The sequence below is a fragment of the Diorhabda sublineata genome, chromosome X (assembly GCF_026230105.1).
Source record: "Diorhabda sublineata isolate icDioSubl1.1 chromosome X, icDioSubl1.1, whole genome shotgun sequence".
NCBI lineage: Eukaryota > Metazoa > Arthropoda > Insecta > Coleoptera > Chrysomelidae > Diorhabda > Diorhabda sublineata.
This window is the reverse complement of record NC_079485.1, coordinates 4,349,211-4,375,507: the sequence shown is the minus strand read 5'-3', so window position 1 is coordinate 4,375,507 and position 26,297 is coordinate 4,349,211. Positions and strand designations below refer to the sequence as shown.

The window sequence follows — 26,297 nt, the reverse complement described above, 5'->3', positions numbered from 1 at the left end:
TGTTTTTCTTGGAGGCGGAATACACTCACGAAATTAGTTCCAATTTATAGAAGATCGTTAACAGCGTATTCACATATTAGAGACATGAAGGATATTCTCGTTTTAAACTAGCCAACACGCAGTCCAGATTTGAAACTTATCAAGCATGTTTATGCAAAGTCGAAATCTCATAATCTGCAGAGGCTGTAGGTAAGTAACTACAGAATGGAATAATTTAGATCAAAACTAAAATTTTCTTTTCTAAGTGATACTTTGGCATAGTGTATTTAAATGCATTTCTTTAATTCGATTGAGAAAATGTAATTAAAATATTATAATATATTTGTTCGTATCAACACATTTTGCAAGCTTTTATAAATTATTTAATCCTTTTATGTCATTACAATTCCAATCATAATCAATCAAAAATTATATATCGCTCAATAAATGCCGATTATAATAATGTTAAATTAGTGTTTGTGTATATTAACTGATAAAATGTTATTACATACATTTAATTTTTAATTAACAGTCATAAATTTCCATCGGCAATAAGTATGTTTGAGTAATACTTTTTAAAACTAATCTTCAACTTTTCATACTGAGCGTGAGATCATTTACAATACTTATTCGTAAAATTCACAATTTTTTATTTATTCACGTATAATATTTCGGTAGCATTGATAAAATTAACATAATAAAGGGCAAAACTAAATAATATTCTTATATAATTACAAAATTCTATTAATTTGAAGGATATATGCCGAGAGTTGAGCCTCTAATTTCAATATTCTTTATCTTCAAAACACATCTATACAAAAAAAATATCGCCTACTGCTAATACCTTTCTATTAATTTGATTATCAGAAAATACACCAAAGGTTAGTTAAGTGAATTGGCAACATTAACATTCATACTATTTAACACTTAGCTTTAAAACCAATCAGGAACAACTAAGACACGATTTCCAGAACATATTAAAAAATGTACCAAGAAGTTAGAATGTTTTGCATGTTATATTCAAAGGGGATAATTGACAACAACTTCTGTGGAGCGCTTTTCTTAATTCCTGGTATATTACTGGAGTGGGAAGAGTGTTAGTATTATTCCTGCTTATTTCAAATTCTTTCATTTCCTCCATTATTTCCTTAGTGTTCCGTATAGAAGCTTTGATACAAAATACTCTGACTAAATAGTCAAAATAATCTCAAAAAAACTTATCATTAGTATTTATTGCCAAATTGTCGTGAATAATTCATTAATTAATATCAAACAAAAATAAGAGGTGAGTTAAGAGAAAATAAATATGAGAAACAGTGATTTTTGTGTATGTAATGCCATGAGGTATATCTGAAAAATCTTCAGATTTAAATCTACTTTTCCAATTAGTATTCAATCACGTCATTAGTGAGTAGTACTGTTTGTGGGTTTAACACACATTCGCGAATATGTAGGCTGAACTAATTTTTTTGCCTCGTGACAAATTTGCAACAAAATATGGTAAAACTGGTATAATGAGACGCAAAACATTCTAACCGGAAAAAATATTTTAAAATCTAATTGTAGAATTTGGTTGATTAACGAGTATTAAATGTATTAAGCACTCAACTACAGCTAAAGAGAAATTAAGTTACACTACATGATTTAGTATATTAATTAAAGTTGAAATTTACTAGACAGCTTAGTGGGTGCTGTCGTAAGTAACTGTAAGGATAAAATTATTATCCCTAAAGTATACATCAGGAAAATGTGTAATATACTCCAGTAAATTATTTTATTTTGATATTTGGCACACATATCAGAGTTCGTAGAATATTAATGATTATAGCTTCGTTCAGAAGTCTAATAATGGGTTGAAGCTTCAAGATTTCTTACAGATATTGCCTAATGCTTCCAAGCGTACTTACTCATAATCTAGTGATCAATATTCTCTTTGGGTGTCTCATTCCATGCCTTCTCTATCTCACAACGGAGAACAATCAGAGTTTGAGGCTACTATTGTCAAATTCTAAATATTTACCAATTATGCTCCATCCATTCAATTGAAGACCAAAGTAAGGAATGAATTTGAGTCTGCTGGAAGTACTCCATTTCTCTGGTTATATGACGTAAAATAGGATCTTGAAGGGTCCTGATTCAAGGAATTAAATTAAGTTACAATATTTCTTGATGATGACTTAGTTAGAGCAATATGATCCTATACCATAACTCAAGCAGTGCGATTAGCATGCCACTTAGCTTGAACATGAATGTTTAGGTAAGACTCTGAAGATGACAGTTTTCCAATTCTGATTCCCCGATTTATTCGTTGTTCTTGAGGTCGGTATAGAATAAGTCTAAATCTCATCAATTTATAAACAATTCGCGTTCCAAGAATTATAAAATAGTTTGGAATCCATTGAGTCGTCTTACGCCTCTAGCTTTCCATGTTCGCTCTTCAACAAAATATAACAGATTTTCTAAAACATTCACCAAATAATACTAATCAGCTTTTCAACTTTCACTGTTCCTGTGATCGATAAAGTTTTTAGAACTCAAATATTTGGTACTATATTTTGTTGTAACAGAATTCTTTTGTTAACTTTTTAACACGGTTCACTAACCTCTTGTGTTAAAAAACCAGACATGAACCGAAACTAATTGTCACGCATGGTGGTTTTGCGGTTTGTATCTTTAATGAGATGAATTCATTTATTTTCAAATTTATATTAATTACGGTTTGATCCTAGTAGAGACACATGCACGTGGTTTAAATATGGTACTGAACAATTGCTTAACCCACATGGTCAAACCCACATGGAGTCACACAAATAAAGAAAACAAGCCACTAAGTAGTTTTAAGATCAATGTCAGATAAAATACGTACACAACCAGATGATTAAAACTTCCTCGAATGTAGGAGATAATAGTTTGAACTTGAAAAAAAGACATTACTATTTAAGTAATGAGAGTTAATTTACTTGCGTAATCAATGTTCTTAAAATCACAGACGATTAAAAATTATGAGCATTTTAGTAATACTGATTTGGTAATCTAAATAAATAAATTTGAATCTCAGCGAAGTGTGACTTTAAATTCCAAGTCTTTATAGTTAAATAATTTATCAGCATGAAGAATTATAAAATTGTTAATAAGGTCAACGTTCTACTTGTATACGAGGATGGTCCCAGAAGTACCTGGCCCAACAAAAAAAACACAAAAATTTTGGAATCGCAACGTAATCTCCTTTTAGCTAAGTACGGCCGTTTTTGATTGATTTCTTCGCTCAAAAGTAGCCAAAAGTTCGCATAATACTCTCCACTGATAGTTTTTCCTTCTTCTAGTTTGTCAATGAGAACGGTCTTTGACTTCTTCGGAGCCGCACAACTTTCTCATGTCCAAATTTCCAGTTAATATGCCATGTATCGCACTTTTTGAAATACGTACATTGTCTGCTAGCGCGCGATAACTTCCAGTGGATTTTCTTCAACATTTCTGGAGTCGTCACCCCATTTGGTCGACCACTGCAATGCTGGTCTCGCAGGTCATACGACCTCGTATAAAATTCTGCCATCCAATTTTTACTGTTCATAATGGAGGAGCAGTCTCACCCAGAGTAGAATCTAGTTCGGATTTTGTATTGGTTGGGGTAAGTCTTTTCAAATAAAAGTATTGTATCACATAACGATGACCAATTTTTTCCATGTTTACAAATTCATAGAGAATGTACACTATTTTTCAAATAACTACCGCCATCTCCAGGTGCTACGTTCTTCTGGGATCATCCTCTTATTTTTTGAATAAGTATTTTTAAAGCGTGAAATAAATTCCTCAAAAGACTAAATTTTGGATATTTGATAAAATATACTAATAATCTTATGTCTCAACAGTGAAGAATAATGAATCAATTAGCAAAATAACATTTCAATTATTTGATTAGGAACAAATCTAGACGTTTTATTTCGCTTAAGACAACCACCAAAAACCACGTATTGTTCAATGGTTTCACATTCCGATATTAGCTTCGTGAGTGTTTTTATACCGTTTCTTATCATATATTCTGCAGGTATGCTGATCATTACACTATTTTGTACGCACTGTCTGTTAATTGTGCAATCATTAGCACCGCTATGGTATTAAGTGATACCTGTTTGAAATTCTTCAATTCTTTAAACATTACTAGTATTATATTATATAACTTCGGTTGATTTTCATTTAAGATTTCTATTCCCTCCATATCTTCTAGCTACTTATATGAGTTCTTTTAGGTACTACCTATAGTAGTCAACTCTTCGACTTTCTGATAGTGTCAGAATACGCGGATTGCCTTTTAAGTTTTTACAGTGGATCAATAGGTGGCCTCGATTAGTTGTGGCACCACTGTATTTGTGAACATTGACGTTTGTTATTGGAAGGCAGTGGTAATTTAGAAATTGATTGAGTAGGTTGTTGATATAGAACGTTTAGAAGAAACAAGTGCAACAATTGAAATCACCTGTGAAGGCTCACCTTAGATGATTTATTATTATTTTATAAAAAGCGTTACTCAAAAATAATACATAGAATCGTTTCGTGCTACTTTTGGTAATGAGGCACTATCAGAGAAGACTGTTTACATTTGGTTTGCAGAATTTCGTCATGGTCGCGAGTTCGTCAGCGATGAATGTCGAGGTCAGTCAAAATCGGTTGTGATTCCGAGAAACATAATGCTGTGCGCAATATGATTAAAGAAGATCGGCATGTGACTTACAGACAAATGGAGGCCAAATTAAAGCTACGCTCAATTTTTAGATCTATATTTTGAATTTTTGGAAACTGAAGCAAATTATCCCGTGGGCGAAGGAGTTATACCGAGAAAACTAGATTCAAGATTTAGTGTTCACATTCTATTTTCGTTTAAATTCTTATAGGAAACAAATTTTATAGTATATGATATAATGTTTTGCCTTTCTAATCTCTAAAGTTCCAGCGTCAGCCAAATATCTTGGAAGATTCTCATTACCTGGTGCAAAGCAGCATATTCTAAAAAAATAATGCATGTTGCATGTTCTCATAATAATAGGTATGTAGTACGAGTGAAAAACAGTCGACATCTACATTTAATGAAGACATTAATAAGTGTTTGGAAATAAATCTAAAAAAATACTTTGAATATTATCACGTTATTCGAATACTTGTATATTTTCATGCAAATTCCGTGTTATGAACTTTTGTTATGCAACGCTGCATGTTATAAGAATGGTTCATAATCATTTGTTAGTTAAATCAACTCACGTATTGATGTCAAATTCCTGTTATAGGTCAAGCTCATTTTAAAATTAATGATGAGAATAATGCTTTGTTGTTATTTTCAGAGATGCAACTTTCTTAAAAATGCGAAAAATTAATTTAGTCACGGTGAGTTCAATAGAGATAAGAAGAGGTTTACATAATACGTTTTCATACATAGAATACAGGATCATAAATAAGCAGAAATACAGAAAAAAATCCAGGATTTTTACTTAAAAACTCGTTATACATAATTAGGAAAAAACTAGACTATGTGCATAATTCTTAGATTATAGTTGAAAATATAATGTTTTTATCTGTCAAGAATTTGAATGCATGTGGTTTGATTTTTCATGAAAAATACTTAATCATTGTGTATGCTCACGACACTTGTTTTATGGCCCTGGCAAATAATGCCGCTACGGCACTCGATTGAAATACCACAACAGAACCAGATACTTGGGATACATACTTCATACATACAAATTATAGCTTGACATATGCAGCCTCAGTCTACTTTATCACAACCAAAAACAATGTTCAGTCTCCATTTGAATTTACGCAGATTAACAGAAAACACAATTTTGACTTTTTGTAGATACTACAGAAGCTTTGGGTATGATAGAGCCAAGAGTATCACTCTTAATAACGTATATGATGAAGTAAAAATCGACATAACTGCGGTCTATAAACCACACATTATAGTGCTAACAAATTTTAATAATAATAATAATAATGACGAGAAGATACATTGTTAAGTTTTTCGAAATTGATTATGATGTATATGAGTATTAGTAACACATCTATCTGTTTACTTTTTACCTTTGTATAAAAGTAATGAAAATCAATTAATTAACGACAAATTATTATAAATAAACGTAAATTTATTAACTTTACGAATGTCCAATAGTATTAAATATTAAATAATAGCTTCAATCGTTGAATATTAGACAATTAATGAGTTTAAGCAGAATACTGGTACATACCTAATCGGATTAAAGGAAGGCGCCAATAAACTAATAGCCGTAGAAAAAGGGGATAGAAGGGTACACGTTTCCTATTCAAGAAATTGAGATTGGTATAAAACGACAATAAATTAAGCGTAGAAAAAGAAATATTCAAGATAAGTATTAATAATAAACATTAAGATATGAAGAAAACAATGATTTCCATTATTTTTATTATAACTATTATGTATTTATTCCACAATTCGCACTGGTTTTTTCTTTATATAATTAGGGAATAAATTAATTTATACTAAATAATTTAAAAATTTGTATTGCATTGGTTAAGTAATTATTTAGGCTAATATTTTTATTACAATTCTTAAATTGATTTAGTTAGTCATGATTTTGGTAGTTAACAGTGGAAATATTTCGTTATTAGATGAAAATATTATGATAGACCACATAGAGAATAGTTTTTCGACGATTTTTGGTAGAGGATTGATATTTAAATCGACCAAGTTTCAAAGTAACAAATGTTGAAGAATATGCATATTTTGTTTTGAAAGAAGTTCTCGTAGTTGATTTCTAGAAAATTCCATTTTTTTCCACCAAAAACTGTTTGTAAGCTATCCCTGATTTTTGTTATAATGTAAAATATTGAATATTTAAAAGACTTGAGGTAGGTTTTATTGACTATCCTTTTCATTTCGTGCAGAAAGTTACACACTCAAGTGAAATATCAAAATTGAATTTAATGGTGTGTACTCAGATCACATATTTGCGATTCATAGATAAACTTCCTACTTGGAACTTGTGAGTTTCTGACCACTACTTTGTCCTTTGGGAAAGGGAATGTAATTATCCCTTCAACAGTTTGTACGGTTACTAGGAAAATGGCATTTAATGTTGATAATGGATCATTTAACCTAATTATTTGTTTCATTATTTTTGATTATAAATTGGGTGTTTTTTTTTTCAGGTCAAAAGAGTATCATATTTGTTACATTATATAACATATAACGTTATGTACATAACGTTAATTTGAAAATATTTTCATACTAATATAGACATCCAATGACATTTATTTGTAAAAAATAAATTTGTAATAAATAATAATGTAACAAATTTGTTACTGATAGTGGCTTTTAAAATTGGTAATCAAGTTTAACGAAATACATTGGTGAAGGCATTGTATAAAGAATAGGATAGTAGAACAGTGACAATGTTAAAACCATTTGAGGCAATTTTGCACGCCATCTAGTTACTTTTATGCTCGTTCTTCATAAAAATGACCCGTAGCTTAGTGTCATCTGAAATAAACAGCACTATTTTCAACAACTAAATTTTTTTGGAAAGATCCCGACTAAATGTGAAGTTTTCTTTATCTTAGAAATTCGAACCAACAGTACATTGTTGCCGATTTTACTTTTTATTACGAAAGTGACGCAAATTACCTATTCGATAGGAATCTTTACAATATATAGATAGGGCGTATTTGGAAACATCATGTTTCTATTAATGTTATAGCATGTATTCATCTCGAACCTAAAATAAACTTAATCTCGGTACTAATTGTTATTTGCGATTTCAGAGCCTCGGTCATGAATGTATTTTTGAAAAATTCATATTTAGGCGAAAAAATAAGTCCTGGCTTTTTTGTATGTTTTTTTTAACTTTCACTTGATTTATGTGATTTATCCATTTTCCCCTTTCTTCCTTGGAAAAAAATTTTTGATTTTGTTCCGCTTTCGTACTGTATTAATATATTTGATAAAATCAAAAACAACTTGTAAAAAGTTCGAACTATACTAATATTTTAAACGTAACGAGATGAAATATGTATCATAATACAATATCGTGCTAATAATTCAATTAATGACATTGTAGAATTCTTCAATTGTGCAATATGTCCTATCTACTAAATCTATTTGTTGCTTATAATTCTAAAGATACCTAGACGATAATTTTTTAGCATGAAAGTTCTAACAGGTTAGAGGTCGGTTGGGCAATAAACATCTTATGGCATTCATTACCTAATGCTTGGACTTTCAGTTAAATTGTAAACAGACGGATTTCAATATAAATAGAGTAGGATGAGTTAAAATTTTGTATTTTCAATGTGAAGTTATGAAGTACATTATGAATGAATTGAAATAAATGAATGTAAATAAAAAAAATGTTAGATTTTGGCATAAACGTCAGGAATCACGGATTTTTGCTCCTTTTTGAATCCTTCATAACTAACTAAATAAAACACTCAAAGTTTTAGTAAGTGAATTTATTAGAAAATATCGAACAGAAATATTAAATAAAGTAACAATAATAACTACACTTTTTATGAAATTGTTGATATAAAATTATAATAATTATAGACTGAGCGTTTGAAAAAATTATTAGAAACTACAAGTAGTACGGTCCTGTATATATTCCTTGTGCAATTTACAGCTAAAACATTGTTAGTGGGAAATTCGAATGGCCAACAAATTGAGTAAATTTATTGTAATTTTAAAAAAAAACTCTTTCAAATTCTCAAAATGTTTGTTAAAAACTATGATAGTGTTACTTCGGAACATTATTCACATTCTAATATTTTTGTTTTCTGGAAATTATTTTTTTATAACCAGTACCTGACCCATTTGGACTATGTCTTATAAAGAAAATATAGACAAAGTAGCTCTTAATTTTGACCACAGAAAGAAATGGACAAAATCCACTAAACAACCTGAATCTCCGTTAAGAAGACTGTAAAACCCCAAAAATGTAGTACATGTAGAATCTACTCGCGATGAACTCTAGATATTCTTGGGTCATATTTACTATTGAAACACCTACTATAAATAAAAAACGTTGATTATTATTGGTTATTCGTTATTCTTTTTGTTGTTGAATCTTGGAAATCAAACCACAATCCACACAAATATTTCAATATTCACCTTTTATCGAAAATATAATCTACTGTGAAGGGTCCTTGAAAAATCTACGACAATTTTTTGCATCAGTCTTAAACCATCTTATTATATATAATATTATTGATATTCTAGTTTTCGAATTTTTTCATTAATGTCAGCTAGGGGCCAACAATTTTATAAAACATTATTCTTCATAATGGTAGCTGGATCAACGCTACCGAAACGTTGACATAAAAAAGATTGTGTATTAATTTACCAAAAAAAAAACAGAGAGAATATACCATAATATACCATAAGAAACATACAAAATATATTGGTTGTTCAGTTATGCTGAATTATTACTAATTTATCATTTTTTTAGTTTGTCTAGTTTTTAATGAACTTGAAAAAGTTTTACAATATTTGAAAATCTGAGTTTGCAATAATAAATTGAAAATGTATTGCCTATGACTACAACAGATTGCGTTTGTTGCATACCACTCGGGAAGAATTTTTTCTATTTTCCCAACAATTTTCTTTTTCAAATTTAATAGTATCTTATTATCTGAAGTTTTTGTCGAAGCTATTATCTATAATACAATTTTCTCACATACGTCATCCTTGATTTTGTTACATGGCAATACTGTTATTGTGATGTGGGTAAAGTTTCATACATCAACAATTGCAATGTAATAAAAGATAAAAAAATATGAAAGAAGCAAGGGAATAATTGTATTTTATTATTAACTAAATAATCTTAATGCTTTTCATCCATGATTTGATAAAACGCTTATCAATAAATAACACATAGGAACATTACATTTAAAGCTTAGACTGAATGTTATTATTCTGTTAAAAAATGAATCCAGGATCAAAGTATCATGTAATTAGAAAATATGTTTTTCATAGTATATGTTATAATATTATACATATTTTATATAATAAATTAAGTGAATTTCTGTTTTAATATCAATACAAATGAAATGTCCCAGTGTTGTTTTATTCGATTTGCGTCTGCCAAAATTCTGAAAATTAAAAAATATTAACATATTTTTGAAACTAAATTATCACACAATAAATTTTATCATATTAACAAAAGTCGTACTCGTAGATTAAACCCTCTCATAATGATCATATACACTATGGTTCATCACCTACGAAAAAAAATCTGATATAGCCGATAAGCCGTTAACGATGTTTACTTAACTGAAAGTTGTTACACCCACTTTACCCGAAACTCAAACGGTAGACACTCCTAAACTATTAATTAAACCTTTACCCTAATCAAGCATGCCCCGAAACAATTGAAGAAACTCCACTAACAATCGCAATAACTTCGTAGTTGGGACCCTTCAAATTACCTAAATTACCCGTTATCTAAAACGTCTTTATTAGGCAATCGCGAATAACATCGAATGTATGAAAATTAAAATACACTGTTAATAAAATGACACACATGATAAAATGGCATAACTTTATGAAAAACGAGTTAATATATTGTAATTATGAAGAAGAAGTTGGAATTCCATCGAAGTTATTTTCATTTTAAACAACGCTATAATTCCTACAGCTGCTTTATCGCTTTTTATTAACCTGAAATCCTTCTTGTTTTCGGAAACAATTCTAGAGGTGTCGTACACACAGATGTAGTATAATTAGGAAACAATAATTTTCGATTTACAATTATATAAGACACCACGTTCTCTTTGACACCTTTACAATAATTTATTTGACCATACACAAAATCTGATTTTATTTTCTCTACATTTTCATTACAATTTTCAAGCTTCTCCGTATTTTCCCTTAGATTTGCGATTTTATATTTCAAAGTAATTTGCTTACTGAAATAATGGATTGTCGATAAAATGAACTATAGCGAACCTGTTGACGGTGTAGTGTACCCTATATTGAAACATAGCTTAAATTCAATCGTTTTAACAGTGTATCTATTACCGAAAACGTCTTTATTACACAATGGCAAATGGAAATAAAATGCCTAAATATACAGAGGTTAACCTCCGGCTAGTTTTCTGATAAAATCTGCTTCTAAAAACGGGGGTTAGCACGGGTATTAATCATATTTTAGACGTAGGATTAGGGTTTCAAGCCGTGATAAGATACGGTCTTTTTGACTCACGAAGAGGGGTTGCGTCTACCCCCAGGGGGTGATATATGTTGAAAAGGGAATGAGGAAAGGGCACATAGGAAATAAAGAAAAGGAGGATTTGAATTTGAAACGAAACTGTAACATACTTTTACTGGATTGATTAATCATTTGAGTTGAAAATGTGACAATTATAAAGTGAAATGAATTTTCCACATTGCCTACCAATGCTAAGTTCGTATTATTTATAAACTCAGTTGATAAATTGTATCAAAAAGAGTGATTTCGTTCATATCATCTTATCAAAATTAAACTATAGCTATATGACTAAAATTAGGGTAATAGCACGTTCTACTTCTAGCAAGAAACAAATAAAGTAAAAGTAAACATCTGTCATTAACGAAATATAAATACTGTGGTCTTTGAATTATTGGCAAGCTAATAAATTTGAAATTTGTGTACTAGAAATTTTGTATGTGATTAATTATTCATATTAATATCTCAATAAAAAGCTGATTCTATGTAGATGTAGAATCTTAGTTAATAAATGATTCTATGTACGCAGCGACACAAATACGTTATAGAAAATCCCATGAACAGTAATTAGTTACTTATTAGCTATCGCGAATTAATTTTTAGCTCCCATCAAGTTCTCTTTATAGAGCTAACAATGGTTTTAAGTCTGTTATTTAATCAAGTGCTAATAATTCTGTTTTACAAATTGATTTAGGAATTCATGCTATGAATCAGAATTTTATATATTATATATAAGACTTCTCTTTGGTACAATACGACTCAAATGAAGTTCGTAAATACCAACAAAGCATTTCTAACATAATGCAAATTCTTGATCCTCTTTACCTACACTCCTTTGTCCGGTATCGGCAAAAGCCTTTAGGGTAGATCGAACCAGAGAATGAAAAGCGAAATGTTGTATGTGAGCTGGTAAGTCTTATATGGATAATACAAATTCTTTTTTATTATACAATGCAACTTGCACATCTTCGTCAAAGTAACTGCTTTTCGGGCATATCCGTAAATTTCGCACTTCCATGACCTTTATTGAGGGTTTTTATGTGTAATTTTTGAAATTATATTTCGGCAAGTGTACTTCCTTTTCTCCACTTTTTTTGAATATTCTTTCAATGGGATGTAATACCACAAATTTTCCCATGATTCGGTTAGTTATATATTCTAAATTTATTATTGATATTACTAAAAAGTGATGAAAAGTCTTTTAAAAATACCTTTACAAAAATGGATAAGTTCCTTTGTTATTCTTGATAGGCTTTATACTTTAATAATTAGAAGAAATTTCACAATAAAAATTAGATATTTGGATGATAAATATTTTACTCAGTGGTTAATCATAAGTATATATGCAAAAAAGCAGAAATTGCGAGAATTATTTGTAGATCATTAAAGAACAAGAGATACAAAAAATTAGATCATTGTAATGGATCGTTCCACTTTCATCTCGAAAATAAATATATATATTCGTTGTACCACCTGTTGAAAGGTAATGGCAAACCACGGAGTATTTTGGCTAGAATAGCCTCTCAACATAGACGTTTGGATCCTTTGTTAGGATGTACTGTAGGTACCATCTATCCAGTGGTAACTAAAGAACACCTCAATACAGATCGAGGTTTGAGTTCGCCCAATTACAAGGTGTTTCTATATTCATTAATTTCCTAAGAGCAATAACCTCCTGAATTTTGTAGCATGAATTTGGAAACACTCTGTATATAGCTTGATAATCAGTTATTCCTCCACAAACGTCACATGAATAAAAAACTACCTGTAATATTTTCTTGGGATAATTAAATTTCTCCTTCTCCTTCAGGTAATAGAGTAGAAGTAAATAGCTACGGTAATTAAAATAAAGGAAATATTTTATTAATTCTCATATAAATATTACAGTGATTTGATATTTCTAGTACGCAAAAATACGATGATAGAAGCTTAATGATATCATATGACCATAAAAGCTGAATATTAAATGAAAACTTATGCGTTTTACGAGGAAATTACTGGTATCATGATATCACTTAACCTTGCCACTAACTCAGGTATCTACAACATGTGCATTATAAATCGTACTTATGTTGGTAATTATAAAAACTATTACAATATTTTAAAACAATATGTTTGTACGTTAATTAGAGAAACCAATTCAAGGTACCAATAAAAAAATAGAGAAATAGACAAAAAAGTAGAGAATGAAAATAAATCTATACACAGCATTGAGGCTCAACAACATATACACAAAACACAAATTCCATTCAACAACAAGCTTCGCCGAACAGCTCATATTAGAAAGCAAAGGGAACAACCTCAAGTTTATTGAATACCCTATACCCAACCTGGGGCTGTGCTAGTAAAAGGGGTCTTTAAATCGTTCAAAGAATTCAGAACAAGGTACTAAGTACCCATCTACGGTCTACATATGGATACTGTTGACCAAACTGTATGATGAACTACGACTTTAACATTATACCAATATTGAGACAATCCTGCTCTATATTTCAAGATGGCGAGACGAATCAAAAGGATTCAAGCTTTTTAGTTCGTGAAGTGAGATTGTCAAAAGCAGAGTAATGTGCATGTTTTGTATGTTAATTAATGTATAAAATGTTTATCTTTGAAGACATTAGGAAATATAATTAAGATTCTTTTTTAATATATGCGTTTTGTAGATAGTTTCATGTTGAAATGAAAACTTCGGTACATTTTTCTAATTAAGTTTGCGCAAGAGCTCCTCCCCACTCAGTTCTCCAAAGTTTGATTTCACGTGAATCATTCAAAATAATTGATATTACTATATATTACCAAATGGTTAGTGTAATATGTTATCTAAGAAAATGTTCATTAAAAGTTCTCCTCCAAGTAACCTAGCAATAACATAACGAACAAATGTTTATTTTTGAAGAAATTTTGAAATATACTTTGGATTCTTATTCCTCGGCACGTTTCGTAAAAATGTCTCTTATCAAGTTTGCACCACAGCTCTTTTATACTAAGGTCAGTGAGTTTAGATTCACGTAAATATTTTTAATAATTGATAAATTTATGATCACGTGGTTAGTATCGTATGTTATCTGAACAAATGTTTATTAAAAGTTCTTTTTTTAGTAACCAAGCAATTAGACTACGAATAAAGACATTTTGAAATATATTTTGGATTCTTATTCTTATCACATGCTCCGTGTTAGTTTGATGTTAAAATGGAAATCTTTTCAATGACAAGCCTTGACAAATTTTTCTAATCAAGCTTGCACAAAAAGTCAGAAGCACTTTTTTACTAAATATCTTGGAACATACAGAAATAGAATTAGTTAAATGGAAACTGATAATTTTTTCCATGTAAGTTGAACTTTTGAGGGCACTTCCAAGTTTTGAGTTAGACCGTGAAAACGACGAAGGAGTCAAATTTTTTAATTATTCTGTTCATCTCTGGTGAAATTGTTTAAATTAAACGATTAAATATACAATATCGTACATCTAGTATCAAATTTTTTATTGTTTATAGGCAGTTGAACATTTTGGCCTTATTTCAATTTTATTGATTTTATAGAATTGTTACCAATGGGCAATAAAAACCTTTGAAACATTAATTTGCTTTTCCATTTATACTTCATAAGAAATTCATTACATGCACTTCATTTTTCAGAAATGTGGAATCAATTTATTACTTCCGCCATCATCTGTTTTTGCGTGCAGTTCATTTTTATTTAATTTATTTGGTTTATTTTTAATAATTCCCCAGTATCTTATCTTTAGCGAAGACATTATATCTAGTTCAGCTCCTAGTGTACTTACATAATCAATTAAAAGCAAAGTCATCAATTTTCCTGCAGGCAAAATACCACACGTCAAAAGGATAATCATCTGATTATATAGTTGTTAACATTATAATTGTGATAATAATTATTGATGAATTGTTATATGTTTCTCTGATGACCCATATCATATCGTTATTATCCAATGTGTTGACTAATTAATATTACTATCGATTCAGATAAAGTATATTGGCTTACATCTACTTGTAATCCAATCGTTTTTGATAGGTGTACACTACAGAATGTAACTGTATACAACACAACGTACTTAAGGCCACTTGTTATAGGTAAGAAAACGTATACAAGGCGCTGGCCTTACATGGCTGCCACTAAACAAAATTAACCCTTTTCTATGCTGCTACTAATTTTACACAAGGTACTTAATTCGCCCTTCACCATAATAAAATGAAACAATTAAAAACTTTTCAATAAAAGTCAGAAACAAAAGGGTTAGATTTGCTAAAGAAAACGGCATGGTTCAGATTTAGAAGAGTTCTCTAATAAATTATCTAATTTAGCTAACATTTGGTTGGCGGTTAAGCCGAAATTAACGATATTTTTTCCTAGAATTGCAACTTGCGTGCATTAAAAATGGCCAATCAATCCAATAAAGTTGCATTTGAAGATGTTGAATCAATTAAGATATACAGCTAATTGATTGGATCACGTTTTTGAACCTAAACTTTATCGTTTCGTGGTATCTTCTTGTTGATTCGTTTTTTGTCACCATCATTTGTTTTATTTTATTGTGGCCTTGTTTGTTTCGGTACAAGATCAACCATACGCAATATTTTTTCTGCGTATTCCCGACCTTTACGACTTTAATAGTGAAGTAATTATCTAGTTTCAGCTGTATCAATAAAAAAAATTTATGTTGCTTTTCAAATAAATAATCTAAGCTGATATAGACTGTTTTTATCCGTTTTTTCAACTGCATTGTGATGAAAAAAAAACATAATCCAATACAAAGATATTGTTTGTTGTGACTGATTCGAACAAATCGGTTCGTATTGTTGGAGCTATGTTAGTTAACCAATGTACTGAATTGAATAAAGTTAATCTACGATTAACAACTCGGTAATCCAATTTATGGAATCCCACTAATACCTATTACGAATAATATAAATGGAGTCTAAAAAAGTTATGACGTGTATCTACTCCATATTTACAATTCAAATAAACAAATAGTGTCACATGTTATCTAAAAAAGTGTTCATTAAAAGTTTTTCTTCAAGTAAACAAGCACTTAATGAACGAATATTTATTTTTAAACATATTTTGGACTCTAATTTTTTAAATATAATTGTTAATACCAATAAAATTTTTTCTTAAGAAGATAATTTGTAGTACCAGAAAGCCAAGTCCTCTCCTGTTTCAATTTTGGACAATTGAGAAAAAGGGTGTTGAAAGATCACTTTGATCAAAGTAATCAAATCACGTCAATATTCTAATGTTTCGTACGTATCTACAATTGTTTGTTCCAAAAGGAGTGTTCATATCTCTTGGATTTATTCATCCAGAGAGTGACATAGTGTTCCCCTTTGATTAACACGGGTTCCCACGTTATAGAGCAATCTTGAAAGTCACTGTGCCGAATGCCTTCAGCGCTTTAGTTTCAACCGTCTCTCCATTACCGGGAACCTTGGAGCATTATTGTGGTCCAAATCTGTGGTTGTTTTCTTTAAGCTGCGTCACTCCAGTTAATAATTTGAATACCATGTGATTTTTCTCCCGATATAAGATTATGGTGGAAAATATATTATTTATTTTTCTTTTACTTACTACTACTTTAAATTCTATATTCATTTATAATCAAAATAAACCGGACGTTTTCTTTTGTGTTTGCTATTTTGAGATATGATTAAACTGAATAATGAATAAAGTGAGCTTTTTGGCGAAATGGCTATTCTAATGCATAAAAAATATACAAATAAATTCGGCCAATTCATTTTTTCCTTTTAGTTTTAACTATAATCTATCTTTGATACAAAATCAAAATGGTTTCGTTTGCAAAACAGTTTTTATAGGATAATATTTAACTATGATGAAGGAGACATGATTCGTTTCTGTGTCTTGGCTTTATGTTGATTAACAATTATCTTTCTTGCCCTTCTTAAAATATATATTTTTTATATTCCCTACCCATGAAGTGAGAAGCATTTTTCTGTGTAGACACATTTCGAATGCTTTTATTCGATTCACAAATCAGACTTTCGAAATCCTATGTTTTCATCGCACAAATACCGATACAGTAATTTGTTGTCGCAATTCCAGGTAGTTTTCATATCACATATAATGATAACATTCATGTTTATTTCCAGCTGAATTCTATTTCATGAAATTATGATTCATGTAAGTAGATAAGTATTTACTCAATTTTCAAGAGTCTGAAGCCAAAGCGAGCGTCGTTTGTGTGTATCTAATCAATAAAAAAAGAAACAGGCTGCTTGAGTATCTATTACATCTACTAATTTTAGCGTTAAATTAGTTCTGTCGAGTTTCGTATTACGTTAAAAATTTCATTTGCAAGCGGATATAGTGTGGAAAATTATACATACCAGACCCATTTCTCTAATGAACATATCACACCCATCGGAAGTATAAAGTATAGAAAGACTTATTAAAAATGAAAAAATATTTGACGCGCTTCATTACTTTGTATTTCACCAAGCTCTTCCTGTGTTACAGCGAAGGTGTTAAATTCATAATTTGAGTTATTTTTGAAAGCCAGAGGTATCCTTGTGGTGCTTGAATTGTCATATATAATGACTGTCTTCGTTTAAGACTAATTAATATTGTTTGGAAATATTTATGGAAATAATTCACAAAAATAAAGAATCATAACTTTATTCTTTAAATTTAAACTTCCACTTCCATATTTCGTGTGCTGCTTTTATAGCCAATCCGAATCCCGAGATGATTCTCTAAAATCTTTAGAACAGTTTCATAACATTTAAGAACATTGGGAAATTCTCCAGAATATTCAATAGCTTCATAATCTAGTAAGAAAATGCAAACTTTCAAGGGAGAGAAAAATAACCTACACACGCTCGTCATAATGCTCATATTTCATAAGTAGACATAGATATCTGCTCAACACGTAATGGCAACTTTTATTGTATGGTAAGAGTATACTTGAATGAATAATATTATTATTAATGTTGACATCTTGTATTAAAGTTCTGCAGCAACTTCTGGTTTACAGAATTCTCTTGGATATGTTGAAAGATATTGGTTTATGATTGCTTCTACTCTCTCTTTTTTATCAAGTTTCATTCTTTGCTTTCTCGTTTTTGTATGACAAAAATTCTGCTACTCATTCTTCTATCCGAGTATTGCAATAATTCTGTTATTTCGTTATTGTAAAATTTTCACTTTTCTTCTTTTCTTTTAAAATAAATGCATTTATGATTGGCCTTTTATCATTTACTTTTCCGATACTTCCATTTTATTACTTTCTCATCGATATTCTTCAATGTATTTTTCAAGATGTTTGAATAATTGATCCACCAATTTAAATTTTGTTTTTCATGCATTGTTTCAATTTAGAATAAATATCTATTCGGTAAATTCGAGTTTCTGGAAAAAACCTCATGAAAAAAGTATATCGTAATCATACCTCGCTTTTAAAATTAAGTTGTCATATCAAAAATTATTGTATAAATTTTTTAATGTTACGTTTAACTTGCATGTTTATCATCGTATATTCAAAACGTCGTTGCATTTTGTATTTTCGTTATGAAAAAAATGCTCAACTATGTTTATTTTTAAAGTTTTTTAAGCCCCATTCGCTTCCTGAACAAATTGCGTGTAAAAATATGTAAATCGATTCACAACGTTACTTTTGGTCTGGTTGGGACAGACATCAGTATTTATCCAGGTGTGAAAGTTTTTTCTTTCTTGTTCTGTTATTTAGTCGCATATTTGCGAGTCTCGTCTTGTAAACCGGCCCTCCTGATGGGAAAACCTGATGTAACAAAGGTCAGCCGCGCCATAGCTCCATATTAATTACTTTTGCTTGTGAAGTCAACTTGGACTTGATCTTGGACTTTGTTTATTTATACATAAAGTTAATTAAGAAACCGGTGTGGATACTTTTTATGGCGATTGATGGAGACATTGCTAGATCCAGAGCCGTAACACAAATTAGTTTAAGACAAATAAAATCGATATGAGTAATCATTTACACAAGACTATGAAAATTTTAACCTGCAACTCTTAAGCAAAGGAAATGTTTTTCTTCTACATTACATCTAACTCTAACAGTTTGACATTATACAAAAACTAATTCGTAAGTTTCTTTATATTTGTTTGGTAATTAATTTGTATGTTCGATATTTGTTTCGAATCTGACATTTCACTCAAAACATTGTGGGATCGAAAATATGAACATTTTGTTCATATTTTTTAGTCTGAGTCGTTCTTGCCTGCCAAATTTTCTCTTTTAAAATAGTTGTCTATTTAATGAAATAAGTTTCAAACATCTAGAACCTCCTGATTCTTCCATTCAACTTTGAGTTTTCCATATGTTGTGTTCAAATTGTTCAAATCTCTATCCGCTTCTTCTTTGTAGTAATATCAGCAAATGGAATATTATGACATGAATCATTTTATCAACAATTGCACAGGAAACTGAGCCACTCTAAATTTTCAACTTTCATAACTTATATTATCTTTTATTAAATCTCGTATCGTGAACTTTAATTTGTGAAAAGCTTTCTTACCAGAGGCCATAGTTAGTAACTTCTCACAAGTATTTCTAAAAACTAACATTGTATCGAGTTTAGTTAACAATCGGTAGCCGGCAGTTTATATAAATACGTACATATACTAAACTGCCATGTTATTGTTTGCTCTTGACGATAAATAAATATACATATACAAGTTTTAAATACGTATATTAGCATTTATAGTACTGCTTAACCCCTTCACCCTTATAATTATGTCATTTTAATTTATAAGTATCTAATCTGTTCCTTATTTAAAGAACGTATAGATATACGACCCACTTTTAAGACCTAATTCCCAAACAGAGAGGATGTATTTTTCCAAAAAAATTGATCATACTACATGGTACCAGATCAAATATGCTGGATTGCTGGGAATTTAGATCGTAGCATTAGAGCGTAGGAAGGAAAGAATTCAAAGAAACATTTGTAGTGAAATCAAAGATGCTTCTGGAAAATTAGAACAGAAGAGTATTGATGATATGTTTTGAATATTTCCTATAGGTGGATAGTTTTCCTCTTTCGAAGGATACATACATCACTTCACTTATTGATTGGGGCTGGAAATATTTCTTTAAAATGTTCTTTCAGGTAAACATAATCACAAACAAGTCTACAAATATATACTGACGTAAATAAATTTAAACTTCGATTTAAACTAATACATACGCTAGTACTATTGACCTGTAAACTTATTAGAATTTATTTGTATCCGTAAATTGAAGAGTAAACTAAGGAAAGGCTCAAATAGGCATGTTTCCACTAAGCTATAGTTTTAAACTAATTTCCAAATTTTGTTAACTAGCCTTTTATAAACGTAAACTTAATGCCTGGTTATAGTTAAAGTATTTGTGTAGTGTAGTGTAATTATTTGCCTTTGCACAATAAATGAATATTTATGGAATGAAATTGATAAGGTCACGTGTTGAAAATGAATCCAAGTTATGAAATTTCTCAAATAATTTCGAATATTTCCAAACAAAATTTATTGTTTAAGGACATCACAATCACATTGACTGAAATGTAGAATGAGATTTCTCTTGAGTTAAGCTTAGATTTCACAAAATACTAGAATATATATTTTGTATTAAAACAAACATTGGAAATTTGTAATTTGCTTATCATCTCTAATTCTTTTTAGTCTTTATTCTGTAATGTTGACATGACCACATTAGTAGATTAGTTTCAAAGTGTTTCTAGTTGTTATATTTGACCTATTTTTAACTGAATGTAAGAAAAGAGATTATCAATTTCATTTGAATATTTATAATACCATCAATATTGCCCAGTTTTTTGTATATATTAGTCTATACAGGCTTCTAAACCTGTGGAGGTTTATGTCTTTCTATTAAAATTTTTTCAAATGGAATGAAGTAAATTCAACTTAGGGAACAGTACAAATTTCATCAAAATGGATTCTGTAATTATTGACAAAGATTGTGTATCACTCACTAGGAAAACGTAGACGGTAGACGGGGCGGCGTTGTATTGCATTATATTCATATTTGAATATGTTTATGTAATAACTGAATAATTTTAATAACTATTCTGTTTATTGTATCATATTGTGCAGTGTATCGATTAGATATCATCAATTTTAATAAAAATACAGACAACTTTTTGTGACCATTAACATTCATAACCCCTCAACACCTAAGTATTTGAAGCTGCACGACGACGTCTGCATGTTAAGATGATTTGTAAGAACAAATAGCAGAAAGAAACGCAGATTCGAGGGAAACAGAACAGCAGAAATTCATGGACAAGTATTTCGAGAACAGCATGATGACCGTCTGCGACCAAATGTATCGAGATCAAGAGCGGCGCGAGCGCGGCACATAGCCACATATAGAGAACGCGACAGAGAGGCAGAGAACCAGCCGTGCACGTACAACATTTGTTCGCCTTGTGTACACCAGACTTCACTCTGCAAATCCTAAAATTATAATTGTTGTTATGGACCAAATGTGCAATATTATCAAGTTTTACTGTCATCTTATCTTACTAGCATACCGGGTTCTCAAAATCGTTTCTTACTAGCGAATCAGAAAATTCGAAATTGTTTTCGCGAAACTAACATTTAAATCTAATGTAATGGATATAATTTGGCAAATTCGTTTCAACAGAAATTTTTCGGTCGTCTTATTTTAATTTTCACTGAATTTGATTATACCGTATTATGCAAATCTATTAAATCTTTGACTATTGGAAAAAAATGTCCTGTTCCGAAAAATGGTTCATTACTACACTCATCACCATTTGAGCATGCAAAAAATAGTTAGACTTTACATAGGTTTCATCCAAAAAATTATGTTTAAATGTGCAACCGTGTAAAATTTATGATTTGTTTGGTTTATAAAAAATACAACACAATTTTTTGTTAATAAGTTCCTTATTAAGTGTCCTTTGCAATAGTTAGAAAATTTGAAACAATTTTGTGACTTCGACACCAAAACGAACGATTCGCGTCAGCTTTAAAACTTAAGGTCTAAGAATTTTTTGGCGTTATATAAAATACTTTCATCACAATTTTTGGTCAATTGTTTTCTAACTGGGTGAACTTTGTTATAGTTAAATATTTTTTTTATATTTTGGGTTTTTGGTTCAGAATCGTGAAATAAGTTCTTGGTAGAAATTCGGGGATAATTTTTGTGATTAATGATTTTAATAAAACATCGGAACAATGATAGTCAATTACTCACTTTGTAGTATATTGTCTACAATTATTTATCTAAATTTCCAATGAACTTTTTAAATGCTTTATTTTTGAAATCACTAGCTGCTTGAATGTAATTTTTTTATATGTAGTAATCACACACAAGGACACTAGATACTTGTTCAATTTAAACTCTGATTTTTATTTTCATTTCCCTTCCTATTGTCTTAGAATAAATTAAGAGCAGGTTAGAACCGACGAATACATCTCACGAATAGGTAATACAAATAAATTACTGACGGCACTTAGCACCCTAGGATTGCTGTATAACTTTAGACCAGGAGCCATCTATAAACGGGAGTGAACCGTTTTCGGTTAGACCTGAAACTTAGTTCGCTTTACAGCGTTTTGTCAATCACGATTAGAAGTAAATTAACCTTAAAAACATCATAAGATAATCATATGTATTATTTTCGATGATTTCATTTATAAATATAATATTTCAACTAAATATTTGGAAATAGCAAATAAACTAAATTAATTTCATTTAGATGATGTAAATAGCGAATAAAGAAAAAGAAATCATAATTACTTTTTATGAAATCCACTAGGTTTCCGGTAAAAAATGTTAACGAAACATTAATTATTAGAAACAATAAGGAACAGTTATATTAAAACAAAAGAATAATATATTTCTTTTTTTGCACTTCCCTGAGAATAACTTAACGAAAAATAGAGCTCGGAAAAGTGGTTATTTATATATTAAACAACATATAATTTACCTTCCGGATTATTAATCAATTATTAAATAAATTAAATCGATCTGGAAAACAATTTCGCCTCGGCGATCCAGTTACTGGAATAATACACCGCATAGTAGGTACCTCATTATCAATACACAACCAGTTAGTGAATGTAAATAATCTTTCTGAAAACACAAGGCTAAAAGTTCACATGCTATATTGTAAACTCATTTAATGCAGCTTATCAACTTTTCAAACAACTATTTCAAATTTCAGATAATAAGAAATGTGAATTGGTCAAAGATATAAATTTTATGGATGAATATTTTGACGAGTCTTCACATTTTATACGTAATTGTTTAACCAGTCTATTATACCAATTTCTTAAGACGTAATAGAATTTGATATACGTGCAATTCATATTTGATTGTTTTCTATATACAATATCCATCCTGTATTAATCAAACTGTTGAAGTTAACTCTTTAAACCACGAACATAATATTTTTCTAAACCTTTTGATTATCCAATTCCAATTGCTTTTATTCATGGTTGTCCTTTATTCGTCTCCAAAAGTTTCTAATACCATCTAAAATATTCTCTAGCTTCCTGATATATCTACTTTCAGTAAGGGAAAATCCTTTGAGCTGAAATTACGAAAAAGAGCAACCGAGATTGGTTTTAGTAAGACCCACATACAGGAAATGTTCAAGCTAAACAAAATTCATCAAATCCAATCGAAATTCATTCACACACGCGCACACACAAAATTATGATTATGACAAAATGTAAGAATTTTCTGAAATTCTCGAATTTCCAAATAAACCGTCTTCTAACTAAAATTTCCTTTTGCAATGAAGCCATCATAATTTAGTTAGTTAATTTAGAACAGTTTCATACTAAACCTCTCAGGGCTAGTTACTTGAATCATACCCGTAAGTATGAAACTTTTATGAGTATTGTACAAGTTTTATTTTAGTGTTATCGAAAGATACAGTAGCATATCTGGAAGGTTTCTGTCTATTTGCTTCAATTCTCTCGATAGTGGCTTCCTTATTATGAAGCATCGCGTCAAAACGTGAAGAGCCAGGAGTCACGCGGTGCTAAATATAGTAAATAGGGTGGATGTGGAAAGAAATTGCAAATGAAAAGCCGAAAGTTCCGAAAATTTTCTAATTGTCCTTTTTGAAATTCGGTGTAATAATTGAAAATAATAATGACCATGAGGATCATATCTATACACCAAATTTCCATTTCCAGTAAGAATTATTTCTATGAATTCCAGATCTGTATAAAAACGATCTTCTAATTCCAGTTAAATTAAAAGACGACTTTCTTTTAGTTAATCAGTAAAAAGTTTAGGAACAAATTTAATACTCATTCGTCTCATTTGTAAATCAACTGTTAAAAAGCTTTGAACGAGCCCGTAGGAAATGTTAAGCTCTCGAATAATCAATCGGCAGGTTAAAGGAACAAGTTTATCCATTTTTTGCAAATTTTCGTCTGTTTTTGAGTTCTCAACTGACTAATATTCACGTATCACTCACACCACTATGAAACAGTCCCAAAGTTACTACGTTTTCACTGTTAATATTTGGTGAGCTTCTGCGGCATTTGTTTGAACTTGAAACAAAATTTCATGTTGAAACGTAAGAAATTACTGTTATAAAAATTTTTGACTTTTCGGAACAATAGTCAGAACAAAAATATGGTAATTATTAAACCCACCAAAGTAATATTTTTTATATATCATAATAGTTCATATTAATTGTATTCATATTATATTAGAAAGCAACAAATATAACTGATAGAATAAGATACGTGTCTACTACAAATGTAAACTATTAAGTTTCTGGTTTTATGTAAAGCCGCAAACGTGTTACGACTTTAAATATGCAGAATATACTGTTCTGTTTACGTAACAAAATACTATAAAATCCCGAAATTGTGTTTGGTAACTGTAAATAGGAACGAATCTGAAAATACAGACTAGGTATAGAAAATGATACTTTATTGTTTTTTACACAAAATAAATCGATATGATTAACCGATAATTTTGACAGTACAATATAATTGAAATATTCCTTTCTTAACATTTAAAATTTATAAGAACGACGTAAGTTCATTCAAATCGCCTCGTACCAGAGAATATTAAGCGATAAGCGATTTGAGGTACCTCTATACTATAAAAAAATTCAAATGGTATCATATTAACCCATCTAATGAGTAATGCGTTATATAATATAATTCAGTAAAAAATGCATGACATCTCTTGTAACACCCGAATGATAGTAAAATTGTTCAACTTCAAATCCCATTGGGTTTTTAAAATTAGGTCTCGGCAGATATGGATTAACTATTTTTATACTCTCTTATCGGTATGTAAATTGCCTCCCAACCATCCTTCCTTTTGATTAGGTACCTGCCAGTGTTGAACGTGATTGGAGTGGATAATGTTACAGAAAAGTATTTACGAACTTTGAATATATATCAATCTCCAATTATTTTTTATTAATGGAAAACTAAAAGTATCGCAAATGTCAAACTTGTTCTCTGTACATATTATGTACGAGGTGAGTCATTTGACAAGTTTCGATAGGGTGATCATCAATTTTTACGTTTAACACAATTAAATACATAAATCAAGAAGTGACGTGAATATTGTCGTGAAAGTAATATTGTTTTTATGCTTCTTAAAGTGGCCATATGAACACGGATGATGTTGATCGTACGGGATCCTCATTTACAGAGATAGTTAATAAAATTCTAGCCCTTGATAACTAATGAAGTAAATATATCAATAGATCGAAGATGCAATATTTTGAAAGGCTACATAACGAATGTTTGAATATATTTAAATGCACCTAATACGTCAATATATCACAATAAATAATGCAGCTTGTGTAAACTTTATATCCTATAATGGTGGGTTCCACTATTATTGCAGAAAAATTGGCCGAACTAAGTTGCGATTTATAAGACACTTAAAAGTGAATTATGTTGAAAAATAAAATATTAATATTGGTTTTTACAATAACTACGTTTTTTATTGTAAATTTACTTTTTCGTCATGCCCCCAGTGCATATCGTATTCTAATATTAAATTTATTTTTTTAAATCAATCAACAAATTTGTTGTAGACATTGATATTCTACTATATTTCAAA

At 30.0% G+C, this 26,297-nt stretch overlaps 1 protein-coding gene across 5 annotated transcripts in view; it reads right to left on the bottom strand.

The window, feature by feature from the left end:
- The window catches only part of LOC130450907 (insulin-like growth factor-binding protein complex acid labile subunit), a 220,711-nt gene that overhangs the window by 79,106 nt on the left and 115,308 nt on the right, over positions 1-26,297 (bottom strand). Inside the window, exon 1 of one of the 5 annotated variants that reach the window (XM_056789623.1) lies at positions 6,213-6,243. The exons of the other annotated variants lie outside the window; for them this stretch is intronic. The gene's annotated coding sequence lies outside the window, so the exon portion shown is untranslated. Of the gene's footprint in view, positions 1-6,212; positions 6,244-26,297 lie in introns of those variants that run through there. 5 annotated transcript variants of the gene reach the window in all.